The sequence below is a fragment of the Pan paniscus genome, chromosome 23, assembly GCF_029289425.2.
Source record: "Pan paniscus chromosome 23, NHGRI_mPanPan1-v2.0_pri, whole genome shotgun sequence".
Lineage (NCBI taxonomy): Eukaryota > Metazoa > Chordata > Mammalia > Primates > Hominidae > Pan > Pan paniscus.
The window spans coordinates 47,645,502-47,650,358 of record NC_085927.1 but is presented as its reverse complement, the minus strand read 5'-3'; the positions used below and the strand labels follow the sequence as shown (position 1 = coordinate 47,650,358).

The window sequence follows — 4,857 nt, the reverse complement described above, 5'->3', positions numbered from 1 at the left end:
GTTGTATGGTTTCAAATCCCAGCCCTTCCAAGTCATAGGTATGAGGGTCTTGGCAAAAATAATAATGACCCTTCTGTGCCTCAGTTTCCTCCCCTGGGCATTATAGTAATTGGGGATAATAATGGCATTTGCCTGATAGAGTTTTCTTGAGGACTAAATGGATATGTATGTTATAAATACATACGTGTGTACATACTCTGTATGTAGCAAATGATAGATATCATATGAGTTATATATCATTATATATCTCACTTAGAAGTTCCTGACACAGGCCGGGCATAGTGGCTCATGCTTGTAATCTTGGCACTTTGGGAGGCTGAGTGGGGGGGTATATCACCTGCAGTCAGGAGTTCGAGACCAGCCTGGCCAACATGGTGAAATCCCGTCTTTACTAAAAATACAAAAATCAGCCGGGCATGGTGGCACGTGCCTGTAATCCCAGGTACTCGGGAGGCTGAGGCAGGAGAATCACTTGAACCCGGGAGGCGGAGGTTGCAATGAGCCGAGATCACGCCACTGCATTCCAGCCTGGGAGACAGATCTCCGTCTCAAAAAAAAAAAAAGAAAATGGAATTCCTGACACAAAGTAAGTGCAGTTTAAGTATTAGCTGTTTTAGTATTAGCAGTTAAGTATTAGCTGTATCATCCTTGGTATTTCAGACACCTGGACAGAAATGACGTGTTTACCCAAAACAAGGCAGCAGAGGTTCATGACCATGTTAAGTATCTTTGTTTTTGGCTAAGCTTTATATCCATTCAGTGTGGGAGCAATGGATTTTCTCCCACTGATCCAAAGCTTTGATTGGCAGTTCCACGTGACTTTACTTGAGTTTTTACTGTTTAATTTTTTAAAATTTATTTGTAATTAATTATTTTTTTGAGACGGAGTTTCACTCTTTTTTTTTTGAGACAGAGTTTCGCTCTGTCGCCCAGGCTAGAGTGCAGTGGTGCGATCTCGGCTCCGTGCAAGCTCCACCTCCCAGGTTCACGCCATTCTCCTGCCTCAGTTTCCTGAGTAGCTGGGACTACAGGTGCCCGCCACCATGCCCAGCTAATTTTTTGTATTTTTAGTAGAGACAGGGTTTCACCCTGTTAGCCAGGATGGTCTCGATCTCCTGACCTCATGATCCACCTGCCTCGGCCTCCCAAAGTGCTGGGATTACAGGCGTAAACCACCACGCCCGGCCAAGTTTGACTGTTGTTGCCCAGGCTGGAGTGCAGTGGCACGATCTCGGCTCACTGCAACTTCCACCTCCTGGCTTCAAGTGATTCTCCTGACTCAGCCTCCCAAGTAGCTGGGATTATAGGCGCCCGCCACCATGCCCAGTTGATTTTTTTTGTATTTTTAGTAGAGATGGGGTTTCACCCTGTTGGCCAGGCTGGTCTTGAACTCCTGACCTCAGGTGATCCACCCACCTCGGCCTCCCAAAGTGCTGGGATTACAGGTGTGAGCCACCGCGCCTGGCCTATTTTTAATTTATTAATAATATTTTTGAGACAGGGTCTCGCTCTATTGCCCAGGCTGGAATGCAGTGGTGCATGTAACGGTCACGTGCTCAGTGTAACCTTGAACTTCTGGCTCGAGCAATCCTCCTGTCTCAGCCACCCAAAGTATTGGGATTACAGGCAGCAGCCACTGTGTCCAGTCTTAAGCTTGTTTGTTTGTTTGTTTGTTTTGAAACAAGGTCTCTCTGTGTTGCCCAGGCTGGAGTGCAGTGGCACAATCACGACTCACTGCAGCTTCAACTTCCCAGGCTCAAACAGTCCTCCCACCTCAGCCTCCCCAGTACGTGGAACCACAGGCCTACCACCATACCCAGCTAATTTTTTTTTTTTTTTCTGTGGAGACAGGGTCTCACTATATTGCCTAGGCTTCAGCTCTACTTTTTTTTTTTTTTTTTTTTTTTGAGACGGAGTCTCGCTCTGTCGCCCAGGCTGGAGTGCAGTGGCGTGATCTCGGCTCACCACAACCTCTGCTTCCGAGTTCACGCCATTCTCCTCCCTCAGCCTCCCAAGTAGCTGGGACTACAGGCACCCGCCATCACGCCAGGCTAATTTTTTTTGTATTTTTAGTAGAGACGGGGTTTCACCATGTTAGCCAGGATGGTCTCGATCTCCTGACCTCGGAGCCCTAAGTTTTTAAAATGTAGGAATCTCTTCTTAATGTAGTTTGTTTGAAAGACCAAAAGCTCTTTTTTTTTTCTTTGAGATGGCGTTTTGCTCTTGTTGCCCAGGCTGGAGTGCAATGGCACGATCTCGGCTCACTGCAACCTCTGCTTCCCGGGTTCAAGCGATTCTCCTGCCTCAGCCTCCCGAGTAGCTGGGACTACAGGCGCCCGCCACCGCCACCATGCCCAGCTAATTTTTTGTATTTTTAGTAGAGATGGGGTTTCACTATGTTGGCCAGAGTGGTCTCGAACTCCTGACCTCAGGTGATCCGCCCGCCTCAGCCTCCCAAAGTGCTGGGATTACAGGTGTGAGCCACCACACCCGGCAGGCCAAAAACTTTTTTTCTTTTTTTGAGACAGGGTCTCACTGTGTCTCCCAGGCTGGAGTGCAGTGGTGCAGTCATAGCTCGCCACAGCCTCAACCTCCCCTGATTCAGGTGATCCTCCCACCTCAGCCTCCCGAGTAGCTGGGACTACAAGCCACCATGCCTGGCTAATTTTTGTAATTTTTTTTTTTTTAATTGATCATTCTTGGGTGTTTCTCGCAGAGGGGGATTTGGCAGGGTCATAGGACAATAGTGGAGGGAAGGTCAGCAGATAAACAAGTGAACAAAGGTCTCTGGTTTTCCTAGGCAGAGGACCCTGCGGCCTTCCGCAGTGTTTGTGTCCCTGGGTACTTGAGATTAGGGAGTGGTGATGACTCTTAACCAGCATGCTGCCTTCAAGTATCTGTTTAACAAAGCACATCTTGCACCGCCCTTAATCCATTTAACCCTGAGTGGACACAGCACGTTTCAGAGAGCACAGGGTTGGGGGTAAGGTTATAGATCAACAGGATCCCAAGGCAGAATTTTTCTTAGTACAGAGCAAAATGAAAAGTCTCCCCTGTCTACTTCTTTCTACACAGACACAGCAACCATCCTATTTCTCAATCTTTTCCCCACCTTTCCCCCCTTTCTATTCCACAAAACCGCCATTGTCATCATGGCCCATTCTCAATGAACTGTTGGGTACACCTCCCAGACGGGGTGGTGGCCGGGCAGAGGGGCTCCTCATTTCCCAGTAGGGGCGGCTGGGCAGAGGCGCCCCTCACCTCCCGGATGGGGCGGCTGGCCGGGCGGGGGGCTGACCCCCCCCCACCTCCCTCCCGGACGGGGCGGCTGGCCGGGTGGGGGGCTGACCCCCCACCTCCCTCCCGGACGGGGTGGCTGGCCGGGTGGGGGGCTGACCCCCACCTCCCTCCCGGACGGGGTGGCTGCCGGGCGGAGACGCTCCTCACTTCTCAGACGGGGCGGCTGGGCAGAGACGCTCCTCACCTCCCAGACGGGGTTGTGGCCGGGCAGAGGCGCTCCTCACATCCCAGATGGGGCGTTGGGGCAGAGGCGCTCCCCACATCTCAGACGATGGGCGGCCGGGCAGAGACGCTCCTCACTTCCTAGATGATGGCGGCCGGGAAGAGGCGCTCCTCACTTCCCAGATGGGATGGCGGCCAGGCAGAGACGCTCCTCACTTTCCAGACTGGGCAGCCAGGCAGAGGGGCTCCTCACGTCCCAGACAGAGGCTGCACTCTCGGCACTTTGGGAGGCCAAGGCAGGCGGCTGGGAGTTGGAGGTTGTAGTGAGCCAAGATCACGCCACTGCACTCCAGCCTGGGCACCATTGAGCACTGAGTGAACGAGACTCCGTCTGCAATCCCGGCACCTCGGGAGGCCGAGGCTGGCGGATCACTCGCGGTTAGGAGCTGGAGACCAGCCCGGCCAACACAGCGAAACCCCGTCTCCACCAAAAAAATACGAAAACCAGTCAGGTGTGGCGGCGCGCGCCTGCAATTGCAGGCACTCGGCAGGCTGAGGCAGGAGAATCAGGCAGGGAGGTTGCAGTGAGCCAAGATGGCAGCAGCACAGTCCAGCTTCGGCTCAGCATCAGAGGGAGACCGTGGAAAGAGAGGGAGAGGGAGGCCGAGAGGGAGAGGGAGGCCGAGAGGGAGAGGGAGACCGAGAGGGAGAGGGAGGCCAAGAGGGAGAGGAAGAGGGAGGCCGAGAGGGAGAGGGAGAGGGACTGGGACTGGGACTGTAATTTTTTTTTGTAGAGACTGGGTTTTGCCATGTTGCCCAGGCTAGTCTCAAACTCCTGGGCTCAAGCGACCCGCCCACCTCAGCATCCCAAAGTGCTGGGATTACAGGCGTGAGACACTATACCTGAGTTCAAGTGATTCCCCTGCCTCAGCTTCCCTAGTAGCTGGGATTACACGTGCCCACCACCACGCACGGCTAATTTTTTGTATTTTTAGTAGAGGTGGGGTTTCACCATGTTGGCCAGGCTGGTCTCAAACTCCTGACCTTGTCATTCGCCCACCTTGGCCTCCCAAAGTGCTGGGATTACAGGCGTGAGCCACCGCGCCTGGCCTCACCTCAGCCTTTCTAGTAGCTGAGACCACAGCTACACCACTGCACCCATCTAATTAAAAACAAACAAACAAACAACAAACATTTTCTACAAATGAGATCTCATGGTGTTGCCCAGGCCGGTCTTGAACTCCTGGCCTCAAGCAATCCTCCCACCTTGGACTCCCAAAGTGCTGGGATTACAGGCATGAGCCACAGAGCCGGCCTGTAACAAGACTGAAGGGAGGCCCATCTCATGCATGAGCATGAAAGCCCAATCGTCATGCTTATGAACGACCAAAGGAT

At 52.7% G+C, this 4,857-nt stretch overlaps 1 non-coding gene across 1 annotated transcript; it reads right to left on the bottom strand.

Annotated features, from left to right (window-relative positions):
* Positions 1-4,749: 4,749 nt before the first annotated feature.
* Positions 4,750-4,857, bottom strand: LOC112438203 (small nucleolar RNA U13). The gene has a single exon (XR_003026679.1). It is a non-coding gene; the product is annotated as a small nucleolar RNA U13 (small nucleolar RNA).